Here is an 18,887-nt window from a genome sequence, read left to right on the forward strand (position 1 = left end):
TTTCAACACGGAAATTTTATGATTCTGTAATTTCAACATATTCTTTTAGGTGGTCAGATTTGTAAATTCTTGGTAAAATAATTTTGCCATTTCCTGATTTACATTTTCCGATTTTTCACATGCCTGCACACGCATGCAAATAGAGGAAAAAGAATCAAACATACCCTAACTGGTTTGGCTCAGTAGATAAGAACGTCGGCCTGCGGACTGAAGGGTCCCAGGTTCGATTCCGGTCAAGGGCATGTGCCTTGGTTGCGGGCACATTCCCAGTAGGGGGTGTGCAGGAGGCAGCTGATCTATATTTCTCTCTCATCGGTGTTTCTAACTCTCTATCCCTCTCCCTTCGTCTCTGTAAAAAATCAATAAAAAATATTTTTTAAAGAAGAATCAAACATAAAGATATACACAAATTTTTGCTAGGGTATGTGTACTTTTCCTATTTCCTCCTCTTTTGTTCACACCTTAGTTTGTTCAAAGCTAAGTTCTATACAGATAGAACTATATGAACTGAATTGGAAATGCATGCCTTTACACAGGCACACATACCCATACATAATTTCCTACAGTATACCAACTTCCAATATATAGATACTTCTTTATTCTTTCATTGGTTTTGCTCTTCCATACCCATCACCAGTGGACACAATGAAGTGATTCTCACTTTTAAATATGTATTTTCTTTCTCTTGTTCTTCTTTATATTGAGGAGTTGCCTTAATTGACATTTGTATTCTTTTTAAAAATCTGCAAGTATTTTTCTTCCCCTAATACTGATGTATTTCCTTCTTTTAACCACACTATTCAGATTCTAGATATTAACTTTGACCTACACCTCTGGAATAGATTGTTGTACTTTATTGTCTTTCTTTCATCATTCAATTTACATACCCAGTGCTGTTGCCATAGGCAGAGAGTGCAACTTGGAACATTTTTCAACGTGCAGAAGCCATTGGTACAGAATATATTTATGGCCCTAACCGGTTTGGCTCAGTGGATGAAACATGGGCTTGCAGACTGAAGGGTCCCAGGTTTGATTCAGGTCAAGGGCATGTACCTTGGTTGTAGACACATCCCCAGTAGGGGGTGTGCAGGAGGCAGCTGATGGATGTTTCATAGATGCTTCTCTCTCATCGATGTTTCTAACTATCCCTCACCCTTTCCTCTCTGTAAAAAAATCAATAAAAAATATTTTTTTAAAAAGGAATATATTTATGGTCAGCCCGCCACTCAGCTCTCTCTCTCAGAAAGAGCTGTTAGTGTAAGAGCTGTCAGGATGACATTTCCTACAGAGTCCTTCCACTTTTACAGTTAAACTCACTTCCATCACTCTCTGCTTCTCCCTGCCACACCTATAGGGAAGCATTACAGTGTTTCTAGTAGAGGCAAGTTTTTCGTTTAAATATTGTGCATTTGTTGATATTCTACCGTTTTCAAACTTGTCTTTTCATGTCGTTTCTAACCCGATGTAATGGAGCTTAAAGGACTGTTTACTAGTGCCCAGGATCAGCCCAGAGGGCGGGGTCCAGAGCTGCTTGCCCCTGAACAGAGAGAGACCCAGGCCCCAGCGACACACCCCCTTAGCCTCCAGGTTCCATTTGCCTTCCAAGCTCCTCATTCCCTTGCCGCCCCCACGTTTTCGGATGTGGGTTTACATCGCCTCCCCGCTCCCACTGCTTTCCTCCTCTAAGGATACTTTGCCTACGGAGTGATCCGCAGTTTTCAACACTTTCACACTTATTTGTTCTTCGAAAGCCTAGGATCAGGTCAGAGACACCTTCCCTCACTAGTGTTTTATTTGTAAGACACAGGCCCACCGGTTCCTCTTGGCAGGGCGAGAGGTGGGCTGTGGATTCACACCCTCCAGGCTGGACCACGTTTCTCTTCGTCCTCACGTGCAGAGTGTGGCGGGAGGCAGAGAACGCACCAGGCCACACACTGCTTTTGTTTTCACTGATAAGGCACTTGGCGCCTTTAGAAGTGCTTGGAAGATGCCATGCAAAATGTAAAACTGGGCGAGGCTTTTCCTGGCTGGAATTCACTTCTTTGCTCTCATTTCCTGTTTCTCGGCCTCTCCCTTGTTTCTCTTCTTATCCCAGTTCGGGTCACATCCCTGCAAATCTTCCTGCCTCCACAGAAACTTTCCCTTAGCGGCCTTCCCACCCACGGGCGGTTTCCCACGCGGGGCGGACGCAGGGGAACCGTGCACGGTGTCCTGCCCGCCCTGGAGCCTCAGCGCGCTCACCTGGGTTTGCAAGAAAGTGGCGCATGCAACCTCGATCGATGACCGCCCGTGTCCAGCCCATTCCCCGCATCCCGCCCGTGGCTTCCGCCCAGTCTCCTCCCCAACAACCCCGCCTCCCTTACCCCCCCGCCCCCTCTCCGCGCGGAGCTGACCCCGCGCCCTCCGGGCCGCGGAGAGAACGGCCGGGTCGCGCCGCCGCCTCCTCTCGGCTGCCCCAGAGCCCGCGGATCTGTCCCCTGGGCCCCGAGGCGGGCGGGAGGGGTCGCCGGCGAAGGCGTCCAGGACTCGGGTCCCGGCAGCCCAGAGCTCGGGGCTCCCTTCTGGGGCGCAGGGCTAGACTCCCTCGTGCTCCAAACCTCACCGCCCCGCGGCCTGGGCCGGGGTCTGCAACCGCGGCTCCCCTCCCCGCCAGCAAGTTCTCCCGCTTTTCTAAATCACTAGCGCGGGCGGGCGCCACGACTCCGGGGGCTCCAAAGCGAAGCCAGCGTCTCGGCCTCGCCCCCTTCCATCCCTCCAAGGTGAAGAGCGGGGAGGGAGGACGCCCCCGCCTCGCCCGCAACGTGTGTAGCTCCGGGACCCAAACAATGATTCCCCCGCGTTACCCGCCCAGCGCCCCGCCCGCCCGCCCCACCCTCCCGCGCACTCCCGCGGGGAGGGCACCGGCCGGCCCCGCACCCCCCACCCGACCTCATTGTTGCCCGGCCCGGGCGATGCCCGGCGCCCGGGGGCGGTCCCCGCGAGCGAGGGCGCCGCCAGCCCCGCAGCCTCCGCGGCCGCCCAGCCAGCTCCGCCCACACCTTTCCAAGTTCGCTGGCGGGTGAGCCGCGGGGAGAGCGCGGGCGCCGCGGCCCCTCCTCTCCCCCCTCCCCCCCGGGGGGCACGGGAGGGGGGCCCGTGCGGGCTCCGCGCTGTATTTGTCTCCGAATTCTCTTCCTCCTGCTGCCATGCACGGTCTCACACAAAAGAGGGGACTTTCTCGCGGCTCCGAGCGAGTCCTCACCCGGCGAGTTGCAATCCCGGGGTCCCGCCCCCCGCGAGGCCCCGCGGGCTCCCCGGGCGCGGTGGCCATGTGTGGGTTATTTTGGGCGCCGCGGCAAGGTGGTGCAGGTGAAAGGGAAGCGGGCGCAGGCCGCGGCGGGGGGCGGGGGCGAGGGTGGGGCGGGGTGGGGCGGGGTGGAGACGCCGCGGACCCACCCCCCAGCCGGCGGCCCGGGCGGCGGAGCGAGGGCCGGGCAGTGGGTGTTGCCTTCTACCTCTGCGAACGGGGAGGGGTTAGTTTCCCACAGGGGATTTCAACCATCACACTCAGAGCCCGCCTCCTAATCCTCGGGCGGAGCGGCTCGGGGGGCCCCATTTTATGGCAATAAAGCGACTTAGCGCCTGCTGAGCGCGCCCCTCCCCGCCGCCGCCCCCGCCCTCGGCCCCACCCCAGGGCTCGCCCGCAGCGGCGGGGCTTTGTTTCTGGGGAGGAGGACCCAGAGCTCTTTTGTTTGGGGGGTTTGGTGTTTTCACCCCCCAACCTCACCCCGCCCCGCCCCACCCCACCCCCCAGCACCTCTCCGGTTTCCTGAGCTGCGGGCTGCAAGGGAGGAGCACGGCGTCCTGCAACCCCCTCGGCAGGGCCCCGGGGTAATTCGATGCGGGCCTGGCGAGGCTCCCCACGCTAGACCCGGGCTCGCGGCTCGGCTGCCTCCACCCACCGGCCCACCCTACATTTAGCGCATCATGTGATCCGGGTAAGTCATTTGCAAGTACAACAGTTCCCTGGGTTGCCCCCCATTCATTTCCTGAGAACTGCAGAGAGCAGCTGAGAGGCTCTGCCCGTGCGTGTGCGAGGGTGCGTGTGAGTGTGCGCGGTGGCCGCCGAGTGTGTGCGAGAGTGAGTGTGTGAGTGCGCGCGCGCGCGTGCGAGAGAGAAAGGGAGAGAGGGGGACTCTGTGAGGGAAAGAAAACAATTTCTCCTGCTCTGCAGCTTCTGTTCAGGTCTGTGCCGATTCCGTTTCTTATCAAAATAAACAACCCCCTCCTCTTTTTTTCTTTTCTTTTTCTTTTTTTCTTTTTTTTTGCCATCCCAAATCAGACCGTATTCTCTTAACATGTTTTATTTTCCTTCTGTCATCTGCTCAAGTTAAATCATTTTGGTTGGTCTGTGTTCTTAAAGGGGGAAAGTGTTGGGAAGCGGGAGGGGGCCCAGGGAGGGCGATGCTATTGCAAAGCAAGTAACGTCCGTCGTATTCGTGGAGAAGAAAGAAGGAGCCCCCCCCCCCCAATATATACGTTTCTTTCTTTTTAAAAAAAGAACTTATCAAGTAACGTGAATTAAGCAAATGTTTTTCTATCCGTAGTGGAATTGTTGATTGCTGTGTTTGCCTGACAGTTGCCAAAGATGAGAAATAAAACACCAGGGCTGAATTGGGGAGGGCGGGGGGGTGCTTGTGGAAGTAGTTTGCCCCCAAGAATAGAGCGAGTTCGGTCAATAGCTGCCGCACCGGGCTGTGTGGGCTCTGGGTGTGCGCTGGAGAGTGGAGGGGAAGGGGTTAAGGCGGAGATGACACTGCTGGCATGAATAGTGGTCCTGGTGCTACATTCATTATTGTCTCTGGTCGTAATGATGTGTAACTGTCACTTGCTACAGTGCCTCATCCATGGAAGTAGCCAGGGGCTGCCCCGTGGCTGATATTTTCAATTACGGGGGACTCGGCCCGAGTTGACAAGGGGCAACTTTGCACGTCCACCCTGGCCTGGAAGCCTGGCTAGCCGGCCTAGGAGCCACTTCTTGCCTTAGAAGCTCGCTCTGAGGACTCGGACTTGACCTCCGCGACATTAGTTGGTGTTCTTGTTAGATGCTCCCCTACCGGGAGAATCAATCCTGCTTTTGTTGGGTAGAGAACTGCCTATTAGAACTTTGGAAACTTTTATCTTTGGGGAAAAGGGTGGGGTGCACTCAACAGTTCTGTTTCGAAGTGTATTTGAGGCAAATGCTTGGGAAAAAGTACCAATTCCTTTGTTATATGCCCCGCAGCTTCCCAACCCCCTTCAGCCTGCTCTTCCAGTTTTTGCATACTTTAATAGTAATAGCCTTAATTCAGTTGATAAAAGCCGGACTGTGTTGAGTTAAAGAGTATTAGTACAACGGAATGTGTAATCTGGATAAACAGTTTGTGTGGTTAATATTGTCAGCTCTCTAATTTAACTGTGCAGATGGTTTAAGAATGGCTCTATATGGATTGTTTTAAGCAATTCCACTGGCTAATCGAATTCTCCTGGAGCACTCAGATATTTTATTTTCAATCAGCTTTAGTATTCTCTCAGTTTCCCTGTAACACCGGGGAGATGAGCAGCTCTATTTACATTTAGTGCATGTGCATCTAGTGGCTTCATAGACATCTGCCAATCAAATACACGTCATTCTGCAAAGCCACCTAGCCGCCTCCATGCCCTTTTCTTACTGGAGGATAGAGTTGTTTAGATGAGTAAATGCTTTAAAATAAATTTGGTGGCTTTTTACAGGCAGCAGCTTGTGATGGGGATAGGAGTGGTCACTTGAAGAGTGGGTGTATACCATCTTCTAAGAAATACTCTTTGGAACTGGTATTTAATAAAAACAGGACCCCCCCCCCACACACACACTCCCACCCTCCAAAAAACCTGGTTGTGCTATTTGCAGACCTCATTCAAATGTTTGTTTTTTTTTTAACATTTAAATAAAAATACATAGGAATTGGTTATGATAAAGGGGTGTACTTTTAGGCTAGAAAATGTTTAACTGTAGAAGCTTAGTAGAAATAGGATGTTGAAGGGCAAACATTTCAATTGCATAAGGTATTCTTTATCGCTGCAGCCTGCTCTCTCTGAAGACTACCTAGAGTATATTAAGCTGCTCTGAGTGGAAGAGAGAGCAATTTGCGGGTACCAGAATTGGCAGACATTTGTAATGTATTTAGGAAAGAGGTCTATAGTTCTACTTTCTAATTCCTAACTATTATGAAATATACTTATTTCATAATAAGTATGGTACAATACAATTTGGAATATTTTCCCATAAAATTTTCATAATTTATGAGCTAAAACTGTGTAACCAGTAGAGCTGTGTCTGGTAAACAAAACATTCTCGAGGGGTTTCTGTCTATTTGTGAAGTGCTTTAGTGATTTATTAATACATATTTAAAAGACACTACGGTCAGCTAAACTTTGTTTTGGAATGCTTTGTATGGCTATTTATTGAATGAAAATTGTTGTGGTTATGAGCCCTTAATATTATTTTATCCACAAAGTTCCTTTTCAACAACTGAATGTCATTTGGGAGAAGCTGGTCCTCGTATAGCGTTTGAGACCTTGACCTTAGCAACTCTTGGCTGGGGGTTGTTTACTACAGCTGCAGCCTATGTGTGTACAGACAGGGAAGGGACTGCAAGCCCTGGTGTGCTCACTCTCCCTGGCCCCGGGAAGAGCAAACGAGGATGCTTGATGGTCATTCCCAAGAGCACGCATCAGGCATGTAATAATAGCGATAGTGTTCTGGCCATTTAAAGATTTATATGCTCCTCAGGGATTACTTCCCCACCTCTTGTGAAAGGTAAACATGGACTTTAATAGACTCAGAGTGAGTTTTAGATGTCATATCTTGAAGCAGGCTGTTATAAGCTTACTGAAGTAATTTGGTCTTAAATATAGTGGTTTTGTGTTGTGTGTTTTTTTTAATCTCTGCAAAGACACATAAGTGTATCTCTAAGCTTAGGCCTCTAGCTTATAATGAGGGCATTTTGAACTCAAGCCAGTGTTAAGCTAGTATTGAGTAACCTTATCAGTGAAGTGATATTGTTAAACAGTGAATATGCAAAGGTCCTGGATATTTTCACCATTGTACAAAGTGGTAAGTGTGGAGTTTCGTATTTATGCAAATTAACATTAGAATAATCACATTAAAATGGGGTGTCAAACAGTTTGTTTTCTTTATATTGTGCAAGAAACATTGTTGCAGTGTCACATTCTTAAATCTAGATGTAGTTGATTTATGTATTAATGCAAAGTAGTTTATTCTACAAAGCTAGAAATGGTACAAACTCATTTGAAAAGTTATTTTTTTTTTAAGATAAGTTTCCCCACTCATGCTTCCATATTAATGAATGAATGAACAAGAGCTAAAAAATCCCAAAACAGTTTCATTTAGAATGGACACCATGGTTAACTTTTTCTTGTAGAAAACAACTTTCATTTTCGTTAATAAATCCTAAAATAGGTTTCAGTAGTTTACCTCTATCATTTACATTTTGAAAATACTTTATAATTGTAGAGTGGAAATATCTATATCTTGCCTAATGTCAGTTTATTTTCCATTTTAAAATTCGTATTTATTTGTTTTTCAGTCTACAAGTTTTGCACAGTTTTCCGTCTTAAGCTTGTACAAAATGTAAGGGTAAAAAAATTAAAATTAAATTATTGGCAACACCCTGTAACCACTGCCTTAACTCATCCACCACAATCACCCCTCCCAAAATCAAAATGCATGTAAACAGATGGGCCTTGCCCTGTGCCCAGAAGGTCAACAGCCTTAGGCTCTCTGAGACCTTCTTGGTGGTTTCTAGATCCCAAGCCTGCCCAGAGGACTGTCTGACTTCAGCTGGCCAGAATTCACTCCCAGGGTCTAGGCCAGCCACACCCCATCTGATGTCAGCGTTTCAGTTCTGTGGTGGAGAACACATGCTGTGGATTAAATGGTTACTTTCCCTGTATATTCTCAGTAATTATGTTACAAAAGGATTTTTCGGTTTTGGGTGTTTATTGTCATAAAAGTGGCTACTTGAGTAGTCATATTGCTCTATAAAAATTTGTTTTGGTCTGGCAGTGGATTATAGGATATACACCCAAAGAATTCTGCCCTGGTATGGTCTTTCTTCTCCCACTTCTTTCCCCCTCACTTAAAGTTGCACTTTTATTTTGTTGCTAATTCTATGGCATATATTTTAAAATATTTGTTAGTATAATGATTGGACTGGTCCAAACAATATTGCTATTTAGGTACAGATGGACTAGCAGGAAGCTGTTGTGTCTTGCTGTGTTGCTGCAGGGAAGGAGAGAGGGGAAAATGGGAGAGCTTTGGGATAGTTTTCCTACCCCGGCAGAGGCTACAGAAGCTGCCATATTACTAGTTGCTGGCCTAGATTCCCAGGAATTGTGCTCCAAGTGCTATATTCACCGTGCTTACCCCGGTTATTTGTGGGGGATATGTTTCAAGACCCCAGTGGATACCTGAAACTGTGGATTGTATGGAACACTTTGTATATTTTTTTCTACTATCCATATGTATCTTTTCACTTAAAGGGAACACTTTATGGCTTCTCTTTGGCATGTCCGAATTACTATCATCACCAAAGCGGGTTCAAATTCCCTGTCACAGGCACGTACCTGCACTGCAGCATCCATCCCTGGCCCTGGTCAGGGCTCATGGAGGAGGCAACCAATCAATGTGTCTCACATTGATGTTTCACTCTCTCGCTCGCTCTCTCTCTCTCTCTCTCTCCTTCTCTCTCCCGTTCCTCCCTTTCTAAAAATCAATGAAAAATATCCTCAAGGGAGGATTAACAACAACAATAAGGGTTACCTGAACCCGTGTTGAACCCGGGCACTTTGATACCACAACAGTCGATCTGGTAACCTAGCTGGCTACTAAATGACTAATGGTGGGGAGCATATACAGTGTGGACATGTTGCACAAAGGGATGTCACATCATGGGCAGGACTGAGTTAGATGGCTGGAGATTTCATCACGCTACTCAGAACAGCATATGATTTAAAACATTAATTGTTTATTTCTGGAATGTTCCATGTAATGTTTTTTTTTTGACTAAGGGTACTGAAACCTTGGAAAGCAAAACTGTAGATAAGAGGGGACTTCTCACAATAATACATATATTCACCATTTTACATAAGTAGATATATATGTGCATATATAATATTAATGCATGTTTTTATATTCTTTACCTATATTTGTACATATCCTCCACACCATATACATTATGACCAAGAATTACAGTGAAAAAGCCCCTCACTTATATAAAAAGGGGGAAAACACACAAAGTTTGTTTTTTAAGTATGTTTTTACTGATTTCAGAGAGGAAGGGAGAGGGAGAGAGGGACAGAAACACCAATGATGAGAGAGAATCATAGATAGGCTGCCTCCTGCACAGCCCCCACTGGGGACTGAGCCAGCAACCCTGGCAGGTGCTTTGTCTGGGAATCAAACTGTGACCTCCTAGGTCGACACTCAACCACTGGGCCACACCTTCTGGGCCAAAGTTTGTTTTTTCAAATTCCATGTTTGGTAATACTATTCTTGCTTTTTTTTTTTTAGATTGACAAGCAAACTCATTACAAAATATGGAAGCAACACTGCCCTCTCAAAAACAAACCAATACCTAACAGCAACAAAGATGGGTTATTGTAAAAAATGAAATAGACAACTGTAAAGAAAAACCTTCATTCATTTAATTATTAGGTATTTGCTAATATTATACATACTAGAATCAGGACTGGGTTAAGTGGCAGAAATAGCAGTTTGAGTCAGAACTTTCTTGCTTACTAACTCTAAATGACCTTGGTTAAATTTCTTAACCTGAGTCTGTGAAATGGGAAGAAAAATGTATAGTTTACAGGGCTGTGGAAAGGGTGAGATGAGATAATGTGGGTAAAAATTACTTTGCAAAACTATGAAGGACTGGTGTGGCAACTGATTGGACAGAAAAACTACTCTCTCCCTACTCCTTACCCCCTGCCCTAAAAGACTTGAACTTTCCAGCCTCTGAAAGTGAGCATATAAATTACACTTATGGAGCAGGAATTTCCAAGTGTGGGTAGAAAATTTCTGGCAGTCAGAGGTCATGAATTCCATTCCTGTCTAACCAGAGATTTGCTCCATGACCTTGAGAATGTCACTCTTAAGAAGTTTCTATTGTAGCTGGTATAAAAGTTGCCATTAACATTATCAAGTAGGTGAAGTATCTGAGCTTTTCAAAAAGAAAAACAAAACAAAACTGTAAATACAGTTCCCATGATCAGTTACAGAAAGTTCAAAATAAAAATCAACAATGATTATTTAGAAGTTGTAAACCTCTAGGCTTCTTCTTTAATGAGTCAACTAAAACTTCTATCAACAGGTAATTAAAAGTGCCCTTAATTTTTTAATAGAAGCATTAAATTTGTGCTGTTGTACTATAATTTAGAATAGTTTATTGATCTGCAAATCCCTAGTTAAGCCAAGATTCTGTTGATTAAGCTATGTCTGATTTATGGCTTAGGTCCCTTAGTTAGACTCAAACATTGTTGCAATACAAACATATGCACAATAAAGGAAGTTAGATGATAGAGATCTCAGATGGGTATTTGAAAACTTATTGAGCACATTTTATTTGTATGCACAGTTTTCTGTCATGTGCATTTCTCAAATTTCTCAAAAATTTGAGAAAATTAAGAACGATATTAATTTACATCATTTCTCCCTAAGCTATATTTTCTCCAGTTAAGAAACAAAAAAAACCCCATTTTTTCAAACTCTGCCTCAACACTCAAACTAGCTCATCAATATAATTCATTTTAGATTCTTTTTGTGTCACACATATACCTTGCCTAACTCCTGCCCATGTTACAACAATCACTGTTAAACATCACGTTTTGTGTGACTCTTATTTATCATCGCTTGCTTTAAGAATATGCTGGGCTCCAGTGTTTATTCTTCGGCACCAGAGCAGAATTTCTGCTGTAATTGCTTCTTGATTTGCCTTGTCCCCGCCCAATAATAGGTCCCGTGAGACAGGATATGAATCTTCTTCATTGTTACTTTACTGGCTTCTAACACAGTGCCTAATATACTGCCTGATTATATAGTGCTAACACACTTATTGAAAGATCAAATTGAGGAATGCAGTCCATATGATAATTCTTTCAGTAGCTCAGTGCCAATATCGTGGTCATTTCCTACCTAAGTCTTTTTATCTCTAGCGAAATATATTCAACTCTATTAGCCATTCCATAATTCACTCCAGTTTTTCTGAAATTTATTTTCTTGTAAAATGAAACCTTGTAGTAGAGTTAGTGCTGGATTTGAAACCTCTAACCAGTTGTTACCTGAGTGAGCAAGTTAATTCCCCAAGTCTTGTTTCCTGATCCTATATAATAAAGAGGTAATTTGCAAATTTGACCCTGACACCCTCACAAGATGGCTGCCTAGGACCAGGCCGGTAGGGGGCTTAGTGAGGGACGACCAAACGACTGAATGAGCAGGCTGCTTGGGGTGACCAGGCTCGTGGGGAGGCCATGAGGGTTGACCAGGCCGGGGGGGGGGGGGCAGGGGGGGGCGACCAGGCCGGCGTGGGGGCAGTAAGAGATGACCAGGCCAGTGGGGGGGGGGGCAGTTAGAGGTGACCAGGTCGGTGGGAGAGGGTTCAGTTGGGGGTGACCAGGCTGGCAGGAGGGGCAGTTGGGGGCAATTAGGCTGGCAAAGGGGGCAGTTGGGAGCAACCAGGCTGGCAGGTGGTGGCAGTTAGAGGCAACCAGGCTGGCAGAGGGGGCCGTGGGGGGTGACCAGGCCAGCATGCAGAGGCAGTGAGGGGGGCGACCAGGCCAGCAGGGAGGGACAGTTAGCGGCAACTAGGCAGGGAGGCAGGTGAGTGATTAGGAGCCAGTGGTCCAGGATTGTAAGAGGGATGTCCAACCTCCGGTTTAGGCCCGATGTTCGGGATCGGGCTTAAACTAGCAGTAGGACATCCCCCAAGGGGTCCCGGATTGGAGAGAGTGCAGGCTGGGCTGAGGGGATACCCCCCTCCCCGTGAACGAATTTCGTGCACCGGGCCTCTAGTTAGTTAATAAAAAAACAAAAACAAGAATAAATAATGTCAACATTGTAGAATTTTTTTTGAGGATTCAAATTGTGGTTATGTATGGAAACCATCTAGTACATAGAACCTGGTACATAGTGCTTGATGATAATAGTCTACTCCAATATATTGATGCTTCTTTTAGTAAAAGCAGCAATTCAGAATGAATAGTAGCAACACAATAAAATAGCTACTCTTCATTGAACAGCTGTTATAATGCAGAAGTTAGGCACTGTGCTTTTCATGTATTAGTTTATTTATATGTACTTTTAGTAGACAGGTATGTATAGTTCACTTTTAAATAATTGAGACTTTGAATGTTATATGTTGAGACCCTTAAAGTACCGTTTACACATTGAATTTTGACTTACGAACATCATTTCATGAATGCCTTCTTTTAAGCTATTGTGTGACAGTATTTGCCAAGTGACATCCTTCTCAACCCCCCTTGCAATTTTGCCATGTTTGAAAAACTATTTGAAAATGTTACTTTTTGCCTTTCATTAACAAACTAAATAGAAAAAAGGGAAAATGAAAGTGCTGCTTTTAGTTATGAGAAACAGGGCTTATTATCTTGAGCCCTGATAATTGAGACAAAGAAATCATTAGGTGTGTTGAATAGTGAATCTACTGAAAATGCTTAAAGGAGTTAAGCTGATAAATTCTGAAAAATGTATTACAAAACATACAAAATACTATATATCTATTTTTAATGACAGTATTTAATAGATTGTGTGTAATTGCAGATTTTATAATTTTTCTTTTGTTTCTGGCATAATTTAGTTTTCAACAAGTTTCAGGAGTGTACTGTATATATAAAGAGATTACCTCTGTATTAAAGAATACTTATTGAGTATGCATGCATGATATTTTTGTTTCTATTGTATAGATATGGAAACTGATTTTCACCAAAGTAATAGCATCATGGTCAATAGCCAGTTAGGTTTAAAGCAGAGATTCAAACACTGGAAAGCCTTTGAACTTCCCTTGTGTTACTCTTCCCTCCATGAGTAAATAGACTTTACAGATTTAGTCTTGTTATAGAGTAGAGAAAAAAAGTGAGAGTATTATACATATAAATGCTGTGTTCAGAGGATTTCTAGTAGATGTCATGTGTCAACATAATCTATAATAAAATCATGCATTAAGTTGTAGATTATATTGACATACTACATTTACTAGAATACATTGACTGGAATGTTTACTTCCATATAGAAGCCAGTTCTTCTTTTGCTAATTTATGTACTAAAACAAATTATGAGATCTAAACCAAAAACTTTTAGAAGGCAACTGCTACAGATCCACACTGGTAATTGTAGACCAGTAATTTCTGGCCAATATGCATTTTGCTATTTGATAAAGCTATTAAAGTCAGATGCATATAATAAAAGTAATAAAACATCGTATCTACATAGAAATGCCTACTTATCCATTTGACCTATACTTATTTAGCTTCCACCATGTATCTGGAATCTTATACGAAAATGGGTAGGACATCATCATTAATGTGCTGAAAATCAGGTAGGGGAGGCAAGACTTATGTAGAAAATTGTAATACGAAATAATTTGTGATAAATGGACCAAGTGCTGTAAGTTCCTTTAAACAAAATGCATGGGGAAAAATTGCTTCTATCTGAGAGACCAAAGGCTTCAGGTATTGGCAAAAATTTTTCATGGAGATAGTTTATTTATTTTTCTTATAGAAAAGCAAAGCAAAACTGCAAGTGGAAGAAAACAAATGAAAAAGGTATTTTGGCAACTGTGGTGACTTCACAACTCTTTTTCTGTTATCTTCTAGAGCTGATGACTTTATGGTGTTTTGGTTAAAGTTCTGTCATTTGCCATATCAAAAAAACTTCTTTTCCAAAAATAAATCCTGAGATATACTTGGACAGTAGGGCATTCGGTGTTATAATGAGTTTAAGGAAAGTTTATTTGGGCAAAACAAAAATAATAATGATTGATTAATAAAGTTTTAAAAATACCCTTTATGTGATATTTATTATCTAATACTTTTTTTCATATTGCTAAAGAGATTTGATGGATGATATTTAGAAATGATGTGAATTTTAGCCTTGATAAAAAAATTTTTGAATATAGGAATACATTTTTTTTTTTTTTTTTTTTTGCAGAAGAACAATAGAAGAAAAAACTTAAAAACCAGTCAGAGTCAATTATAATTTATCAGAGGTGTTACTTAAGGGATATTTAGAAAGAAATTGTACATTAAATTGGTTAGGTATTTAAAGAGTTGAAATCCTCTAAAATGTACATTATAGCTTTTTTACTTTAGATATAAATACAGGAAACTTAAGCAAACACAAAATATTTTGTTTTCAGATTGTATGACAAGAAAGAAATGAAGTCTTAATGAGTCTATAAAGAGCATTGATGGAATTATTGCACACTGAGCTGTCTATTTAGTATATTGGGACTATACCAAGGCTAAAGGTTGAAGCAGCTGTGTTTTCTTTATAAACTAGAGGCTTGGTGCACAGATTCATGCAACGGTGGGTCCCTTGCCCTGACCTGCGCCCGCCTGCAATCTGGGACCTCTCGGGGGATGCCAGATAGCCTGTTTTGGCCCGATCCCCACAGGCCTGATCCAGACAGGAGGGAGCTCAATCCTGTGCATTGAGCATCTATCCCCTGGTGGTCAGTGTGTGTCATAGCAGCCAGTGGACCAGTCATTCTGTTGTTTGGTCATTCGGTCGCTTAGTCTTTATGTATATAGATAGATAGCTTAGAATACTTGAGAAGTATGGGCTAGTAAAAAATTGCTTTAGTGTGTGGTGGTTTACAGAGTGCTTTTACTTTCACCTTGACAATTCTATAAGGTAGTTTGGACATGTTACCATTTTATTGATGAGGAAATTAAAGTCAAGTGAAGGTAACATAACTAGAACGTGGCTGAGTCAGAACTAGAACTTTTGATTTCCAGTAAAGTAATTTTTTTTCATTTCATTCCAATGCTCTCTTCCTTTCACTTAGTCTTAATAAGCCAGAATTTTGAAAGTACATTGCACAAAAGAGGTACCACCATCTAGAATCCATCTCCTATGAGATAGTCATTGATTATTATTGGGTTAATTTTTAACTCCTTCCAAAATTCACTTTAAAAGGACACTAAAAAACAACAACACAAAGAAAACTCATATATATCGGCCCAGAGATATCAACCTAATCATCCTTGAAGGGACTGTGCAATTAGAGGCATCCATAATTCTTTGAGGAAAAATAAGGGAGATGGTTCATCTCTTACTATGTACCAGGGCTTGTGCTGAGAATAAAGAGTGAAGTTCAAAGGTAAATGAAACATGGCTTAAAGTATAGGCAGATAAGGGAAAAAGCAGCACAGCTAAGCCCAAAGGCAGGGCCATACTGGCATGTTCTGGAATAGTTTATTTTTTTTCATTTAGATCCTTAAATGTACCTAAAAATAATGCCCTAGATATTTTTAGATTTATGTTTTAGTTTCTTTTGAGTACTTTTAATCTTACCGGAAAAGCTTTTTCCATGTAAGCATATGATTTTTTTAATAGCTTAAAATACTTGAGAAGTGTATGGGCTAGTAAAAAATTGCTTAAGTATGTGGTAGTTTACAAATTGCTTTGTGTGTGGTGGTTTACAAGGTATGGTTATTTCATAGTCTTTCAAAAAATGTATATCTCACATTTATTGTACTTAGAATATGTATGATACATTCTAAAGGCGTTAATCTCTTTTAATGTTTACAACCCACTCAAAGCTAGGTATGTATAGTGTTTATTTTGTATTTTAATTTTTTTTGAAGATCCAATTGGCTTAATTGAACGATTCATGAATGGGGCAGCATCCCATTTAGCAACTACAGGGGTGCTTCTACTTATGGTATTTAAATGTGAATTTATTAGTACTTTTATGCCTTAGTTTTTTGAATGGATACAATTTATAATCTGTAGGAAATAAGCTTTGTTTTGTAGTAATTCACTTATTGGGTAGTGTTCACAAATACATCTCTGATAGAAGTAGGTATATGCGGGTGGAGACTTTAAACTTTATTTTTTTAGTGAACTTTTTTTCTTGGCTCCCCTTCTTTCTTTAGCCTACAATATCAGTCTATTCCCCTATAACTCATGGCATCAGAACTACTTTGTGTCCTTTTATATTTTTCTCTATATCATAAGTGTTATTAACACACATTCATACAATGTTTTTTGATCACTGCTTACAAAAATTTGATTACTTTTTAGAACTATTTTCAACTTAGTTTTTTCATTCAGTACTGCCTAAGGGAAATCTTTCCACCCAGATACTAGAACTCTAATCCGTTAAAAAACAAAACAAAACTGTTGCATAATATCCTAAGGTATGGTTATTTCATAGCCTATTTAACCATCAATGCGTAATACTTTTTTTCCAGTTTTTGCCACTAAAACCAAAATTGTAATAAGCATATTTATATCTATGCTCTGAGGACCTGTGGAATAGACTCCCAGAGTGGAATTACCCTTCCAAAATGTTGCCACATTTCTTTGAAAAATAAAAAATGGTATAGCAGTGTGTTTTTACCAGCAATGTAGGTGATAACCCTTTCCCTAAAATTCCATCATCAATAGTTGACACTTACTCTTGGCTCATGGGTAGATGCTCAGCCTGCCAGGCCTTACTGAGGCTTGGTATATTCTTATATAGCTGTATTTGATTTTCTAATACTTTGTTAAGAATGTTAAAAAGAATCTATGTTCACCCTAGCTGGTTGCTCAGTGGTTAGAACGTTGGCCCTTGGACTGCAGGGTCCCAGGTTCTATTTCCAGTCAAGGGCACATACTTCGGTTGCAGGTTCAGTACCCACCTGGTAGAGCAACCAATTGATTAATGTGTCTCTCTCACATAGATGTTTCTCTCTGTCCTTTCTCTCTCCCCCAACCACTTCCCTTCCACTCTCTCTAAAAATCAGTGGAAAACATATCCTCATCCTGGGATAAACACATCCTGGGATGAGGATTAAAAAAAAAAAAATCTATGCTCATGAAGGATAGAGGAATGTGATTTCTATTCTTTGATGTTTATCTGATTTTGCTTTCAGGGTATTTTGGGCCTTCTAAAATGATTTTTGAAGTGTTAGATCCTCTTCTGTACACAAAGTACTTCCTTTTATGGAGTACTTTGTGTAGAATTAATATTATTTCTTCCTTAGAAGTGTAAAAGAATTCACCAGAGAATACATCTGTGTTTAGAGTCTTTTTTTTTTTTTGGGGGGGGGGGGAGTTTTAAACTATAAACTTAATTTACTTAATACACATAGGGCTATTCATATTATACATTCATTTTTGAGTGAATCTTCTTAGTTTGTGTTTTTGAAAGAATTAGCTTTTTCATCTAAGTTATAGAATTTATTGGCATAAAGTTGTTCAAGTTTCCCTATTTTTTTAATGTTTGTAGGATCTGTACTGATAATTTATGATGTGGTGACTTGTAATTTCTGTTTTTGTCTTGATCACTCTGACTAAAGGTTGTTTTTTAAAAGAACCAGCTTTTGGTTTCATTAATTTATTTTCTCTAGTATTTTACTTTTTTTCCTAATTCATTGATTTCTGATCTTTATTATTACCTTCCTTCTGCTTGTAACGGTTTTGATTCTTTTTTCTCCTAGTTTCTTAAGATGGAAGCTTAGAATATTCATATGATACCTTTGTTTTCTTATGTACTTTTTATATAAAGTTTACTTTGAGCACTGCTCTTTTAAATTTTCATTCAATTAAAAATATTTTCTGATTTTTATTGTGAATTCTTCTTTGACCTTGGATTATTTAGAATTATGTTCTTTAATGTTCAGAAACTTGAGGATCTTGAATATCTTTTTTATATTGTTTTCCAGTTCAGTTCCATGATTTTCCAAGGATGTATGATTTTGATTTTTGAAAATTTTGCTCAGACTTGTTTTATCTCTCAGAATATGGTCTATATTAGCGAATGTTACATGTACAATTGAAAATAGTGTATTATGTCATTGGTGGGTGGAGCATCCTATAAATGCCAATTTGGTCTATATTCTATAAGTATCAATTAACCATGTTGGTTAATAATCTTCTTCATATGGATACATGGATACATCTGACATCTGTCAGAGGGTAGGTGGGGAGGGTCACTGGATGAAAGAAGGTGAAGGGATTAGTCAAAGTACTTATATACATAACCCATAGACCAGGGGTGGGCAAACTTTTTGACTCGAGGGCCACAATGGGTTCTTAAACTGGACCAGAGGGCCGGAATAAAAGCATGGATGGAGTGTTTGTGTGAACTAATATAAATTCAAAGTAAACATCATTACATAAAAGGGTACGGTCTTTTTTTTTTTTTTTAGTTTTATTCATTTCAAATGGGCCGGATCCGGCCCACGGGCCGTAGTTTGCCCACAGCTGCCATAGACACAGCCAAAAATATGGTGATGGCCAGAGAGAAAGGAGGATGGGGGCTGGATGGAGGTAGGCAAAAGGAGGGAGGAATAGAATATCTGTAATAGTATCAACAGTAAAAAGACAAAACAAAAGCAAAACAAACAAACAAATACACACACTAATAATAATGTTCTACAAGCCATCTATATTGTTAGTTTTTTGTTAATTTATTATTATTATTATTTTTGGTTTCCTTATTCTGTCAGAATTAGGGAGATGAGGGTTTAAGTATTTAAATACATTTGTGAATTAGTCTAATTCTCTTTTCAGTTCTATCAGTTTTTACTTTACATATTTTGAAGTTCTGTTATTAGGGACATACTCATTTAGGATTGTT

At 41.6% G+C, this 18,887-nt stretch overlaps 1 protein-coding gene across 12 annotated transcripts in view; it reads left to right on the top strand.

Annotated features, from left to right (window-relative positions):
• The first annotated feature begins 2,950 nt into the window (after nt 1–2,950).
• KLF12 (Kruppel like factor 12) overlaps nt 2,951–18,887 on the top strand; it is a 446,590-nt gene continuing 430,653 nt past the window's right edge. For 3 of the 12 annotated variants that reach the window (XM_036302004.1, XM_036302011.1, XM_036302010.1), the window contains exon 1: nt 4,001–4,224. The gene's annotated coding sequence lies outside the window, so the exon portion shown is untranslated. Of the gene's footprint in view, nt 3,349–3,470; nt 3,978–4,000; nt 4,225–18,887 lie in introns of those variants that run through there. The other 9 variants (XM_036302007.1, XM_036302009.1, XM_036302001.1 and 6 more) reach the window with 7 other exon arrangements.

Source organism: Myotis myotis, unplaced genomic scaffold (genome assembly GCF_014108235.1).
Source record: "Myotis myotis isolate mMyoMyo1 unplaced genomic scaffold, mMyoMyo1.p scaffold_m19_p_3, whole genome shotgun sequence".
Lineage (NCBI taxonomy): Eukaryota > Metazoa > Chordata > Mammalia > Chiroptera > Vespertilionidae > Myotis > Myotis myotis.